Here is a 16,707-nt window from a genome sequence, read left to right on the forward strand (position 1 = left end):
GAGTATCCCCACACCAAAGAGCAAATCTAGATGCTGTAGGGTTTCTACTCACTTGGGTGCGTCAGGAGGCAAACAGGAAGTGTTTTCATTGAAATGTCCATGTTAGCTTATTGCCTCATAAACTGACCATAAGCAAAAGGAAAACAAACAGCCTTTAGTGCAGGCAAAACAAAGTAAAAGGTCCTTCAGGCAAAGTCTCTGGTTAGCCAGTCCTTTGGGCACACAGGCTGGATAGCGTCCAGTACACTGTCTCAGTCTGCAGATAACAACACACGAGAGGCCTTCTCCCTCCATACACAGACCATGTGTCAAACAAAGGACTCCATTTTAACCTCTTAACCACACCCAGAGATGAGGTATGTGGGCAGCCAGACCCGTCCATCTCTCATGGCTGCCAGTAAAACCTGGCCCTGGATGCACTAAACAATCCTCTTAGTGCTATGTGCACTAGAGTTGCACTCCAGGATTACGTCACAGATGACAACCATCTCTGTGACACATACCTCCCATCAACTATATGTCTGGTAGCTGCCTTACATACCTCCCCCCTCTGCCTAAAGCCATGGGGCTTGGCACCTTCTACTACTAGACAGGGGATTCTCACGAGGGCATCGGCATTACCATGTAGCTTCCTAGCTCTTTGTTTCACATGGAAGCTGAAATTTTGTAGGGTTAAAAACAAGTGGGTAACCCTAGCATTTTTTCTCCCTCATCCACCTGAGTGGGGCATTGTCTGATACCAACTTAAACTTTCCACCCAACAGATAGTAACGTAACGCGTCCACCGCCCACTTTATGGCCAAGCATTCTTTTTCTACGATGGAATAATTAATTTCACATGCGGATAGCTTCCTACTTAGGTAAAGAACCGGGTGCTCCTCCCCTTGTATCTCCTGAGAAAGGACTGCTCCCAAACCAACATCTGAGGTGTCTGTCTGGAGTATAAATTCCTTATTGAAGTCATGGGCAACCAGAACTGGTTGCTTACACATAGCCAATTTTAGTTCTTGAAAGGCCATCTCTGCCTCTGCAGTCCATTTGGCCATTGCTGATTTCATCCCCTTAAGGAGGTCAGTCAGGGGTGCTGCCATCATGGCAAAGTTTGGGATGAATCTCCTGTAGTATCCCATGATTCCTAGAAAGGCTCTCACTTGCTTATTTGAGAGTGGTTTTGGCCAGGTTTGGATTGCCTCCACTTTACTGATTTGGAGTTTGATCTCGCCTCTACCTTGTTAGAACCTTGCTGTTAGGTTTTTTTTCCTTTGCTGGTCACATGACCTTGTTGGCCTATTTAGTCCTGCTCCGCCCTTCTGGCTTTGCTGGACTTCATTGTATATCTACTTTCTAGCTAGCCTGTGCTCTGTATCTAACTCTGTTAGTTTGCTTGGTCTACGGACCTCTATGTTCTATCTATTTTGTTTGTTCGTCTGTCTGCTACTATTTCTGTTAGGAGGTGTCCCATATTCCTCCCAGTCCTTAGTACTTGTAGGGATTCCCTCCCCACATCTATAGGTCTTCGTACAGACTAGATTAGGACTTTAGCAGGTCTGATCGCAGGATCAGGTTCCCTGTTACATCGTAGGGATTCAGCTGAGTCTCATAGTAGGGACAGATCTCCTCTCTTTCCTTAGCTTTGGTAGCAGAACATAACAGTAAGTCCAGCCAGCAAATTCTCTAAGGAAAGATTTTTCTGTTCCATCATGGTGTCGGTTCAGGATTTGGCTCATCGCCTGCAGGGACTCTCTCTGGAGGTGGCCGAGCTCCGTCAGCACGTGAGTAACTGTCCTGGAGCACATTTCTTGGAGCCTAAGGTATGTTTGCCGGATTTATTTTTTGGTGAACACCGAGAATTTTTTTCATTTAAAAATGCTTGCTTATTGTATTTTCGTTTGAGACCTAAGTCCTCTGGGGATGAATCCCAGCGCGTAGGGTTCATAATGTCACTTTTGCGCAAAGAGCCTCAGGAGTGGGCCTTTTCTTTGCAACCTAGTGATTCATGCTTCAGATCAGTGGATAGTTTTTTTTCTGCTTTGGGACTATTATATGATGATCCTGACCGTGTCGCATCAGCTGAGACTGAGTTGAGACGTCTAAAACAAGGATCGGGTAATGTGGAAAAATATTGTACACATTTTCGTCGTTGGTCCACTCAAACAGGGTGGAACGATTCTGCTCTGAAAAGTCTATTTCTTGCTGGGCTCAGTGAAAGGGTTAAAGACCTGCTAATTGCTTATCCTACACCTGAAGATTTGCAACAGGCTATGCAATTAGCTATACGGGTGGATAGAAGACTGCGTGCTAGGGTTAATGAGAGCAAATCCTCTGCTATGTCAGTTTCTGGTTATGATAATGTGTGTACTAACAGTGGTGAACCGATGGAGATTGGATCGGTGGCACCTCGCTCTCAAGAAAAAGACCGTCGTTTTTCGCAAGGCTTGTGTTTCTACTGCGGAAAATCTGGTCATTTGATTAAAGGCTGTGAACTTCGTATGAAGAAAGAAAAAAAAATGGTCAGTCACGCCCGTATTGCCTGTTTAAATTCCAAGGGTATATTTTTAGCTGCTTCCACGATTGCTCAGGAAAAATTAATGGAATTTCGGGTGTTTGTTGATTGCGGGTCTACACTGAATGTAATTGATGGGGGATTCGTGGAAAAACTCAATTTAAAACCTGAACCTTTGTCATCCCCCATTGCTGTGGTTTCTGTGGATGGCTCCCCTTTGAAGAATATTACTCTCAAGGTCAGTGAATTTCCTCTCACTATTAATGGTGTTCACCATGAGAAATTGGATTTGGTAGTGTTGAATAACTTGCCTTCTCCAGTAATATTGGGTTTGCCCTGGTTAAAATTTCACAATCCTGTACTGGATTGGTCTACCAGTGAAATTAAATCCTGGAGCCATAAATGTTATGACAAGTGTTGTAACGGGCGTATTGCAGCTTTGGATAGGGGAGAATTGCCTGTTCCTATTCAGGATTTTTGGAGAGTTTTTTCTGAGAAGGAATCGCAGGTTTTGCCTCCCCATAGAGACTATGATTGTTCTATTGAATTTGTCCCTGGAGCGACTCTTCCTAAGAGTCGTTTATTTAACCTTACTATTCCTGAGAGGAAGGCTTTGGAGGAATACATACAGACAAGCTTGGCCGCCGGTCACATTAGGCCCTCTAAGTCTCCTGTGGCGGTTGGATTTTTTTTTGTAAAAAAAAAGGACGGCGGTTTACGTCCTTGTCTGGATTTTCGTGAGATTAACAAAATTACGGTACGCAATCCTTACCCACTGCCATTGATTCCTGATCTGTTTAACCAGTTATTGGGGGCCAAGTGGTTCTCTAAAATTGACCTTAAGGGGGCATACAATCTGTTGCGCATGAAGGAGGGTGATGAATGGAAGACTGCTTTTAACACTCCTGTGGGTCATTTTGAGAATCTGGTTATGCCTTTTGGTCTCACTAATGCTCCTGCATTTTTTCAGAATCTGATTAATGACATCCTTAGACCTTTGATCGGTAAAAATGTGGTTGTGTATTTGGATGACATTTTGATTTATTCGCCAGATCTGGAGTCTCATTGGCGGAGCGTGCGTGAGGTATTACAGTTATTAATGGACAATTCGCTTTTTGCTAAGCTGGAGAAATGTGAGTTCGCTGTACAGAGAATTAGTTTTTTGGGCTACATTATCTCCAGCAAAGGTTTTGAGATGGATCCGGTTAAGGTTCAGGCTGTGCAGGAATGGCCTAGGCCTATTGGTTTGAAATCGATACAGAGGTTTTTGGGTTTCGCCAATTACTATAGAAAGTTCATAAAAAATGTTTCTAGTATTGTCAAACCTCTGACTGATCTCACCAGGAAAGGTGCTGATGCGGTTCAGTGGTCTTCTGAGGCCATTGAAGCTTTTGTGTATCTCAAGGAGAGGTTCACCTCTGCTCCCATCCTTATGCAGCCTGATGTTACTAGGCCGTTTTTGGTTGAGGTTGATGCTTCCTCTGTGGGGGTTGGCGCAGTATTGTCTCAGGATAACGGGGATGGATTACATCCCTGTGCCTTTTTTTCAAAAAATTTTTCGGAGACTGAATTGAATTACGATATTGGTAATCGGGAATTATTGGCTATTAAACTCGCATTTGAACACTGGCGCCACTTCTTGGAAGGTGCGGAATTTCCCATTCAGGTTCTTACGGATCATAAAAATCTGATATATCTTGATGCTGCCAAGCGCCTGAATGCCCGTCAGGCTAGGTGGGCACTGTTTTTCTCGCGGTTTAATTTCTCCGTTACTTACATCCCTGGTACTAAGAATGTTAAGGCGGATGCCTTGTCTCGCAGTTTTTCTCCCATAGTCGGTGCTGAGAAAGAGGAAAACATTTTACAAGAAGGTGTTGTGATAGCTGCTTTAGACTCCGTCTTGGAAGATGAGATTCTTAAAGCTCAGGAGAATGCCCCATCTAACACTCCTCATGGGAGGTTGTTTGTGCCTGAGACCTTTAGGAGAGATTTGTTTGTTGAGTGTCACGAATCTCGGTTGGCAGGTCATCCCGGAATCTCTGAGACCAAGAGACTGGTGGGTCGCAGTTTTTGGTGGCCTGGATGGCAGAAGGAAGTCATTAAATGGGTGCGCTAATGTACTATATGTGCTAGATCTAAGTCCTCACATACTCCTGCTGCGGGGTTGCTTTGTCCTTTGGAGGTCCCCAGTGCTCCTTGGACACATTTGGCTATGGACTTTATAACTGACCTTCCCCCCTCTGAGGGTTTTACTGTCATCTGGGTGGTCGTGGACCGCTTTAGCAAGATGTGTCACTTGGTTCCCTTCGTCAAACTGCCCTGCGCTAAAACTCTCGCTAAGGCCTTTGTCAAGGAAATTGTCAGACTTCATGGCGTTCCTACTGACATTGTTTCTGATAGGGGTCCTCAGTTCGTGGCTCGTTTTTGGCGTGCCTTTTGTGACAGGTTGGGAATTCATTTGTCGTTTTCGTCCGGATATCATCCTGAATCTAATGGCCAGACAGAAAGGAAAAACCAGGATGTTGAGCAGTTCTTGCGTTGTTTTGTGGCAGACAATCAAGAGGGGTGGTCTGAGTTTCTGCCACTTGCCGAATTTGCTCTGAACAATCATACATCTTCTTCTGCTGGTTGTTTGCCTTTTTTTTGTTGTTCTGGGAGACATCCGTCGTTTGGGTCGTTCTCCAAGTTGGGATCTGCCGTGCCTGAGGAGGAGAATTTTTCCGGTGATTTGGAAAGAGTTTGGACGGATGTGCGTGGTAATCTTCAGGAGGCCAACAGAAAATCTAAAGACTACTTTGATAGGAAACGACAGGAGGTTTTGTTCGCTGTTGGTGACATGGTTTGGTTGTCCTCTAGGAATCTGCGGTTGAGGATTCCTTCTAAGAAATTGGGTCCCAAGTTTGTAGGGCCCTTTAAGGTGCTTCAGGTTGTCAACCAATCTGCTGTTAGGTTGGAGGTTCCTACCTCCTGGAGAATTAATCCGGTCTTTCATGTCTCTCTGTTAAAAAAAGCTGTTGTGTCGGATGGTGACGCCTCTGCCTCTGTTCCTCCGGTGGTGGAGGACGGGGAATATGAAATTTCTCGCATCCTTGACTCTAGACGGTATAGAGGTAGTTTGCAGTATCTTGTGGCCTGGAAAGGTTTCGGACCCGAGGATAACTCTTGGGTGAGGTCAGATGATGTTTCCGCGTCCAGACTTATCAGAGCGTTTCACAGGAGATTTCCTGATAAGCCTGGTCCTAGGGGATCCGGAGGATCCTCTTAGAAGGGGGGGTACTGTTAGAACCTTGCTGTTAGGTTTTTTTTCCTTTGCTGGTCACATGACCTTGTTGGCCTATTTAGTCCTGCTCCGCCCTTCTGGCTTTGCTGGACTTCATTGTATATCTACTTTCTAGCTAGCCTGTGCTCTGTATCTAACTCTGTTAGTTTGCTTGGTCTACGGACCTCTATGTTCTATCTATTTTGTTTGTTCGTCTGTCTGCTACTATTTCTGTTAGGAGGTGCCCCATATTCCTCCCAGTCCTTAGTACTTGTAGGGATTCCCTCCCCACATCTATAGGTCTTCGTACAGACTAGATTAGGACTTTAGCAGGTCTGATCGCAGGATCAGGTTCCCTGTTACATCGTAGGGATTCAGCTGAGTCTCATAGTAGGGACAGATCTCCTCTCTTTCCTTAGCTTTGGTAGCAGAACATAACATACCTATTACTTAACCCTGGTATTTGGCTTCTCCTTTCCCCATGGCACACTTTTTTGGATTTATTGAAAACTCCTCCTTCCTAATAGCATCAAACACTGCCTGGACCTTTTCCAGATGACTTCCCCAGTCTGGGCTGAAGACTACAATATCGTCCAGGTATGCCGCGGTGTATTTCTTATGGGGTGCCAAGATTCGGTCCATGGCCCTCTGGAAGGTGGCCGGGGCCCCCAGCAGTTCTAACGGCATCCGGACATATTGGAAGCAACAGTCCGGCGTAGAAAACGCAGTCTTCTCCTTGGCTCCCTGTGACATGGGGATCTGCCAATATCCCTTTGTTAAATCCAAGGTGGTTATGTACCTTGCTGGTCCAAGTCTCTCGATCAGCTCATCGACACGCGGCATCGGATATGCGTTGAATTTGGAGACCTCATTCAACCTCCTATAATCATTGCAAATCTCCCTTCGCCATCGGTTTTTGGAACCAGGACAATCGGGCTCGACCATCCGCTCTTGGATTCCTCAATCACTCCGAGTTTCAACATATGCTCCACTTCCTTGGAGATCAATTCTCGTCGGGCCTCAGGAATTCAATAGGGCTTTAAGTTCACCAACACATGTGGCTTTGTCAGAACCTCGTGTTCTATGACCTTGGTGCACCTAGGCAATACTGAGAACAGTTCCCTGTTCTTCTGCAGCAATTCCTGTTTTTGTGCTTTCTTCAGCGTCTCTGCTATTGCGACTCCTCCAACCTTGTCTTCTGGCTTGACCAGCAAGCACGGAGTTTCAACAGGCTCTCTGTCTTGCCATGGCTTGATGAGATTGACATGGTAGATCTGGTATGGTTTACGTCTTCCTGGTTGATGAATCTTATAATTCACTTCTCCAAGCTTTTCCACCACCTCATACGGTCCTTGCCACTTATCCAAGAATTTACTTTCCACGGTAGGAATTAGCACGAGGACTCGGTCTCCAGGATTGAACTGCCTCACTCTGGCTGACCGGTTGTAGACGCTGGCCTAAGCCTCTTGTGCCTGGAGGAGATGTCCTTTTGCGATGGGCGTCACCTTCACAATCCTCTCCTGCATCAGTGCAATGTGCTCGATGACGCTCCTGTGGGGCGAGACTTCAGATTCCCAGGTTTCCTTTGCTATATCAAGGAATCCCAGCGGATGTTGGCCAAACAGGAGTTCAAATGGCGAGAACCCAGTAGAGACCTTTGGAGCCTCTTGAATACAGAACAAAAGATATGGCAGGAGATAGCCCCAGTCTTTACCATCCTTTTCTATACTCTTCAGCGTTTTATTGAACCTTTCCACGAGGCAATCTGTCTGAGGATGGTATACTGATGTCCTCAGTTGGGAGATTTGCAGGGTCTTACATAATTCCCTCATCACCTTACTCATAAAGGGTGTTCCCTGATCGGTCAGGGATCTCCCTTGGCACTCCTGTCTGGGAAAATGCGTGGACTAATTTGCAAGCTATACATTTTGCCGGATCGCTTCAGAATAGCGTGTGGCATAGTCCAGGATGACCAAAATATATTAATGCCCATGAGCAGATTTAACCAGGGGACCAACCAAGTCCATAGCAATTCTCTCTAACGGCACTTCAATGATGGGCAATGGCACGAGGGGACTTCGAAAGTGAGAGGTGGGTGCGGTTAACTGGCATGTAGGGCAGGACCTGTGGTACTTTAAGATTTCCTGGTGACATCCAGGCCAATGGAACCTCTGCATGATTCGTTCCTGAGTTTTTTCCACTCCCAGATGGCCACCCAAGAAATGTGAATGGGCCATGTCCAACACCCACCGTCTGTAGGGCCCCGGCACCACTAACTATTCCACAAGATTCCGTAACCCGGTACAACAATTCCCCACTCAACATAAAATAGGGAAATCTTGTGTCAGCCTCTGGCTCTTGTGCAATACCATTTATGACTGTGACATTGTTAAATGCTTCGCTCAGATTAAGGTCCCTATGTTGGGTGGACCCAAAATTCTCGCTGGTCATCCCTAACTCAGGAAGGTCAGTCTCAGGGGACACTACCTCCTCATCCCCCACAAGGATATAGAAGGGAAACCCGTCTGACTCTGGGTGTGGTGATACCTCTTTAGGGCCAACCGGTTTCATATCCGAGCCACTGAACCCTTCCCCCACAGATCCCAAAACAAATAAAAGTCCCGGCCTATAATAATGGGGTGCAAAAAATCCTGGATGCCGCTGATCTCATGGGACTCAGTACCGTGGGCCGTTTCAATGTTCACTCTGGCCACCGGATAATCTTAGCATCACCATGAATGCAGCGGACGCCAACCTTCTTCTATAGGATCAGCTGGAGAGGAAGTGTGGCCCTCACAAGGGTCACCAGACTCCCTGAGTCTAGTAGTCCAGTTACCTGTCAACCATTTATCTTCACGGGACAAGCTTGAGGCCCCTCGCTGGGTGGACAGTTCACACTGCAGGCCGGATACACATAGTATGAACAACGGCGTCCCAGGCTGCAGTCCATTTGCTCGGAGGTCAGGGGACAACGGGTGGCTATATGGCCTGGGCCGTGGCATTTCCAGCATATAATATCACCAGTAGGGACCTTTGGCATTACCTCCCCCGCCCCTTTGGACCCTTTGGCAGTTATATATGGCAGTTGGACAGGGCAGGAGACAGGTAAGACATGCAAGACAATCAAACAAACTTGCTTCCAGTTCATCTGTTTTGCAAACAGTATTCACCATTTGTATTTGTGCCATTTATATTCTGGCTGCTACAATCATCCACATTCACCGTTCTCCCACCAATTCTGCACACTTCATCCATATTAACCCCTCACTCCTCTCTTCTCCTATGTACAGCTGTCATGCTCTCTTCACAATGTTATACCACACAGATCCATTCATTCCCGCCATACAACACAGTAAACGCTCTCACAAATCACTCAACCATCTGCTCACTCTCTGTATTTCCTTCTCTTAGTCGCAGGTGATATTTCTCCTAATCCAGGACCCTCCAGTAATAACATTAACTTTTTCCCTGTTACATTCAGTAACCCTGCTAATCTCATTAATATTCCCTGCATATCTTCTGTCTCATTCAACTGTGCCCTTTGGAATGCGCGCTCAGCATGTAATAAACTCTCTTACATCCATGACTTTTTCCTCTCTAATTCCCTCAATCTTCTGGCTCTCACTGAAACCTGGATCCAGCAGTCGGACACCACCGCTGCTGCAGCTCTCTCCTATGGTGGCATACACTTTTCTCATACTCCAAGACCTGACAACAGATCAGGTGGAGGTGTTGGTCTGCTTCTTTCAACAAAATGTACTTTTCAGGTTATCCCCCCAGTACCCTCCCTTATCTCCCCTTCTTTTGAAGCCCACACAGTCAGACTCTACCGGCCCTTCTCCCTGCGAGTGGCCGTTGTCTATCGCCCTCCAGGTCCCTCCCATCAGTTCCTGGATCACTTTGCTGCCTGGCTTCCAAATTTTCTATCCTGCAACATCCCCACGATAATCATGGGAGACTTTAACATCAGAATTGGCGATTCTCTTTCCCCATCTGCCACTCACCTTTTATCACTAACCTCCTCCTTCGGCCTTTCACAGCTTGCTAATTCTCCTACACATGAAGTACATGACTTTACTAACTTTCCCCTTCCACCTGACCATAATCTTCTTTCATTCTCTCTCAAGAACTGTGACTCTACTCAAGACCCCCCACTTTCCACACTTATAGAAATATACGCACCATTAACACCTAAAAATTTATGAAAAAGTTGCAATCATCATTGGCCCCAATCTCCTCCCTCTCATGTCCCGACTCTGCATTGAAGCATTATAACGAAATAATGCTATGCGCCCTGGATGAAGCCGCACCTCCTACACAAAGAACAATTCGGCATAGACGGCGATAAACCTGGCACACGCCTCAAACATGTCTTCTCCAGCGGTGCTCCAGGTGCGCTGAAAGGCTGTGGAGAAAATCTAATCTGCCCGAAGATTTCCTCCATTATAAATTTATGCTAAAAACATATAACTCTGCGCTTCACCTCTCCAAATAAACCTACTTTAACAACCTCATAATCTCAATTTCCAATAATCCTAAACGACTCTTTGACACGTTTCATTCTCTCCTCAAACAGCACAGGCCCCGATTACCGACCTCAGCGTTGACGATCTGGCCAATTATTTCAAAGAAAAAATTGACCATATCCGACAGGAAATTTTCTCCCAATCCCCAAACGTTATGCATGCTCTCCCCTACCACATTGTATCTTGCTCACTTTCTGACTTCGAACCTGTCACGGAAGATTTAAGTGATCAGGCTCCTTGCATCTTCTCGCCCTACCACCTGCACCAGTGACCCTATTCCCTCACATCTCCTTCTTTCCCTTTCTCCAGCTGTCGCCACTCACCTAACTAAAATTTTCAACCTCTCCCTCTCATCTGGTATCTTCCCCTCTTCTTTTAAACATGCCAGCATACATCCATTACTTAAAAAACCATCCCTTGACCAGAACTGCATGGCCAACTGCAGACCTGTTTCCAATCTTCCCTTTATCTCTAAACTCCTGGAACGCCTGGTCCATTCCCGTGTAATCCGCTATCTCTCAGACAACTCTCTTCTTGACCCTTTACAATCTGGTTTCCGCTCTTTACATTCTACTGAAACTGCCCTCACTAAAGTCTCTAATGATCTACTAACAGCTAAATCTAATGGTCACTACTCCCTGCTGATTCTCCCGGATCTCTCTGCAGCATTCGACACTGTGGATCACCAGCTCCTCCTCACTATGTTCCGCACTATTGGCCTCAAGAACACTGTTCTCTCCTGGTTCTCCTCCTATCTCTCTGACTGCTCCTTCTCTGTGTCTTTTGCCTGCTCCTCCTCCTCTCTCCTTCCCCTTACTGTCGGGGTTCCTCAAGGATCAGTCCTAGGCCCCCTTCTTTTCTCAGACTTCACCCAGGACATGCAAAACGTGTTGTAGCAGTCACACATATCTGCTGGGAACACTGCCCGCACTTCTAACACCAATTGTGGGGTTTCTACTTGGGTGCATCAGGAGGCAAACAGGAAGCGTTTTCAATTAAATGTCCATGTCAGTTTATTGCCTCATTAACTGACCATGAGCAAAAGGAAAACAATCAGCCTTTAGTGCAGGCAAATCAAAGTAAATGGTCCTTTAGGCAAAGTTACTGGTTAGCCAGTTCTGTGGGCACACAGGCTAGATAGTGTCCAGTACACTGGCTCAGTCTGCAGATAACAACACACAGGAGGCATTCTCACTCCATACACAGACCATGTGTCGAACAACGGACTCCATTTTAACCTGTTAACCACACCCAGAGATGAGGTATGTGGACATCCAGACCCACCCGTCTTTCATGGCTACCCGTAAAAAAAAGGGGGTCACCTGTCAATATAATATATGTCCCATTGGAGAAAAAAGTCAAATGGTTTTGAAGGTTGGTTTAAATAATTAAAGGCACCTCCCCTTGAGAAAGCTTTGGCGAAACGCACGAAGGGGTAGCAGGAGACACATCTGGTTTGTGTACACTAAGTCTTAGTAGATCACCGCTCTTCACTTATTTATTCTCTTATTACATTTGGGTGTTATTATGGGTAGTGTCTAAGCCATACTATATGACCTTTCCTCCCTACACACCTTTTTGATAGGATGAAATCGACTTGACAGGTCATGTTGAGATAACATAGGACTGTCTATACCTATTGGGTTGGTTACCTTACAGTGGATGAAATATTGTGGCTTTTGTAATTATTTAAACCATCCTTCAATACCATTTGACTTTTTTCTCCCAAGGGACATATATTATATGGACAGGTGTCCCCCTTTTTCCTTCTGTACGAGACCTCATTCTAATATGTTACATGTTTTAATTCAATTTATTAATAAAATGTGTTTGTTTTTACTCTATCTGGTTATTTATGGCTACTCCATGGTCTTTTCTTCTGCACATAGTATTTGGGAGGACTCCACTTACGGATGATGTGTTCTACTAATGTGGGGGAACTTGATGGTTCTTATGGTTCCAAGCCACGGTTACATATGATGTACTATTTGAATATTTGTCTAGCAAGTCTACGTGTCCATGAAATTCACGGACAGCAAATAGATGGTAACAATATGCAGTCCTTGTCCTGTCCGTATTTATCTTTCAATGTATAGGAGAAGCTTTGTAATTTATTTTTTATTTTTTTTTATATTTAAAAACCATTGATGAAACACTGATCATAAAACAGATACACGGACCAAACACTGATGAAAATCAGATGAAAAAAATAGATGACACTGAGACCATTTTATGCGTATGTGATAAATCATAGACATCTGAAAGAGGCCTAAAAGCAACAAAAAGAGGTCAACAGGTTTGATGTTTTCCTCTTATTTATATGGAAGATATAACATGTGCAACTGGGCTAGAAAAGTTTAGGCATTGCTATTTTAATACATGTCAAGGCTGTCTTAGTTAAATTGCCTGCATAAACTTCATTGTTTAGCTACACACTCTCCAAGATCAATGCAACAGTAAATACAGGGTATAGTACATACAAGAACCACTTGACTTAAAGAAACTTTGTAAAAGATCTTATTAGCAGAAAGTGACATCTTAACCTCTCAACCTCCCTTGTAAGTGTCCCCACACTATGCTTGTAGGTCCTCGTAGAAGATTTTTTCGACTGTCACATTAATCTGAAAGGAACTTGTGTCTACCTGGAAAACAACCCCATTTAGATTAATGGAACTGATTTTCAGTTACAGAAAATTTCTGCTCCAATTGAACGCACTTTGATGTTTAGAAACGCACAAAGGATTACAGATTAGCAGTAAATCAGTTACAGATTTCCAGAGGTTATTCAGAACCTAAATTACAAAACGATGAACATAATTGAGGCTCAATAAAACCCCAAACATATGATGTGGTGTTTTCCTGCAAAATTCACCTATAACACAAATTTCAGGCCACTTCACTGCAGAAAAATAATCTGTTGTGTACGCGCATGGCTATAAGGCAATGAAAACCTGATCAAGACAGCAAGAAGATTATGAGGGCCATGCTGTACTTTCTCTTCCTCAGCCTGTTTGTGAGACCACATGTGACATCTAATCATCAGAGGTTAATTCTAAGGCTATGTTCACACGGAGCTTTCTGAAGTGGATCGGTCATTTAAATATCTCAATCATTAACAATTAAGATTAACCCTTTCAGGGGCCCATTTTGGGTTTTAGGACCATAAGAATTTATGTGTTCTTGCATCACCATATTCAGAGATCTATAACTGTTTTACTTTTCCATCTACATACCCACTTAATTTTTTTTGCTTGTCAAGTTGTATTTTTCAACTATATTGTGGGGTATGTATAACTTGATTTATTTTTTTTCTTCTTGAGCCGACTGAATGGCTGCAGTGCTGTTGATGTGATGTCAGCACTGCAGACAAACAACAGAGACAGAAGCAGTGGTGGAGAGCAGATGCTGGACCTGAGTATAGTAAGGAATACTCGGTTTGTTTTTATTTTTATAACTACAGCAGCCTATGAAAAATGTTTTCTGAAATAGGACAACATGTATATGGATTAAAAGTTGATTTCTCTGCCACTCTTTTACTAAAATGTATACTGCTGGTTTGATTTCATAGGGGCTATGTCATAGAGGAAAATTAAAATCCATAAAGACATCCCCAGAGAGGGGACACATCACCCTCACATTGAACATATGGGATTAATTAACTGGGGAAGTGAGAAAATAATTATAACAGGGGAAGAGAGAGAGAGCTGACACTTCAACTTACATTGACGTAGGGACCTCATGTCGTGAACAGGTAATTACAGCAAAAATCTGTTCAGGGAACCAGCCACCCAGACTGGGATTTACAGGCTCTTCCTCTGTTCAAAGGATTTTTCTCAGACATTTTGGAGCCAGTGGTCAGTGATGAATATTGGGGTTTGCCTCGATCCGATAATTAGGGGAGAAAGATTTTCAGCATCGAAGCGAATGGATGAACATAACGCATTTACTCAAATCCCTATAACACCATTCTAACCTCTTCAACTTAATATTGGTCTGATGGATAATGCTATTCACGCCATGTTTCATCTCTATAGAAAGGGAAAATCGCAATAGGAAACAATATCTACAGCCTGGGACCTCCAGGGGCAAAGATATCCTGAACGTTAGAGATCTCATAAAATTCATTAGCTCCTCGCATTAGCTTTTACGCTGTATAATGACCCCAACATTAGCTCTCACGCGGTATAATGGCCCCCACATTAGCCTCCATGCTGAATAATGGTTTCCGCATTTATTCCCATGCTGTATAATGGCCTCCATATTAACTCTCACCTGTATAATGGCCCCCATATTAGCTCCCATGCTGTATAATGGCCCTATATTAGCTCCAACCTGTATAATGGCCCCATATTAACTCCCACACTGTGTAATAGCCCCCATATTGGCTACAACCTGTATAATGGCCCCCATATTAGCTCAAACGCTGTATAATAACCCCGATATTAGCTCCAAACTGTACAATGGCCCCATATTAACTCCTAAACTGTGTAATGGCCCCCATATTAGCTCCAACCTATATAATGGCCCCCATATTAGCTCAAATGCTGTATAATAACCCCCATATTAGCTCCAACTTGTATAATGGCCCCCATATTAGCTCCCACGCTGTATAATGGCCCCAACATTAGGTCCTACGTTGTATAATGGCCCCCGCAGTTGCTTCCACGCTGAATAATGGCCCCCACATTAGCTCGCATGCTGTATAATGTCCACCATATTAGCTCCCACGCTGTATAATGGCCCCTGCATTAGCTCCCACACTGTATACTGTCCCCCACAATAGGTTCCACGCTGTATAATGGCTCCCGCATTAGCTCCCATGCTGTATAATGTCCACTATATTAGCTCCCACCTGTATAATAAGCTTACAGCCTGCCATGACCCCGCTACCTCCTCAATACCACTGTATCTGCTGATTTACCAACACCGGAGCTGCTGCAACTCCCACGTACTGTCTCCTTCCCCACCATCCTGTAGAATGTAAGCCCGCAAGAGCAGGGTCCTCTTCCTTCTGTACCAGTCTATCATTGTTTATTTGTTACTGTGATATATGTATCTTGTATGTAACCCCTTTTCATGTATAGCACCATGGAATCAATGGTGCTATATAAATAAATAATAATAATGGCCCCCATATTAGCTCCCACGCTGTATAATGGCCCCCATATTAGCTCCCACTTGTAAAATGGCACCTATATTAGCTCCCACGCTGTATAATGGCCCCATATTAGCTCCCACGCTGTATAATTGCCCCATATTAGCTCCCACGCTGTATAATTGCCCCATATTAGCTCCCACCTGTATAATGGCCGCCATGTTAGTTCTCACACTTTATAATGTCCTAATTTTAGCTCCCACGCTGTATAATGACTCCACATTAGCTCCCACTCTGCATAATGGCCCCCATATAATCTCCCAAGCTATAAAATGGCCCCTGCATTAGCTTCCACGCTGTATAAGGACCCCCACAGTAGTCCCTACGATGTATGAGGGGACCCCCACATGGTATTAGTGTCCCCCATACTTTATGATGCCCCCACAGTCCCACCATTTTAAATAAAAACCATCCTATACTCACCTAATCCAGGATCCTGATGAGTCCACCCTGCAAAGCACGGGTAGACCAATGTGCTGTCACTGCAAGCAAAAGACATCAGAGTTCCAGCGCGACACGATGACATCACCGCACCGGGACTCTGAAGACCTGTGCTCACGACGGCGCATCACCTGCTGTTCTGTAGACCACAGGTTTAAAGCAACCTGAGGTCTACAGAACAGAGAGCCCTAGTGCAGGGAGATCGTGTCTACCTGTTCTACTGCAGAGCTTAATTATATCGGTGTGTTGCACATGATGATATAGTTAACAGTGGCAGTAGCTCAGGGTGGACCCCTCCAAACGAGGGGCAATCGTACCCTCTGCCCCCTTGGTAGCTACGCTCTTGAATTCAGTGCATCTTGTTCCTTTCTAAACAAAAGTCTTAAACAGAATCAGTCACCAGGTTTTTGTCACAATCTGATAGCAGCATAATGTAGGAGCAGAGACCCTGGTTCCAGTGATGTGTCACTTACTGGGCTGCTTGCTGTAGTTTTAATAAAATTACTGTTTTATCAGAAGGAAATTATCTCTAGAGGACAATTCCAACCACGCCTCCACAAACTGGCAGCTTTCTGCCTATGCAGGCTATACACAGAAAGCTGTCAATCAGTGGTGTAAGTGGAGTTATATAAAGCTCAGCATTCAGAAAGCTGGTAGATGTGCAGCAGATTAAACAGTCATTTTATCAAAACTACAGCAAGCATTCCATTAAATTATACAAGGCTGGTATTAGGGTCTTTGTCCCTACATCATGCTGCTCTCAGAGAGGTTATTAAAAACCTGGTGGCAGATTCCCTTTAACGAATCGAGGCCTAAAAGTTCT

The sequence above is a fragment of the Phyllobates terribilis genome, unplaced genomic scaffold (assembly GCF_046119375.1).
Source record: "Phyllobates terribilis strain yellow unplaced genomic scaffold, ASM4611937v1 Scaffold_2__4_contigs__length_985480577, whole genome shotgun sequence".
In the NCBI taxonomy this organism is placed as follows: Eukaryota; Metazoa; Chordata; class Amphibia; order Anura; family Dendrobatidae; genus Phyllobates; species Phyllobates terribilis.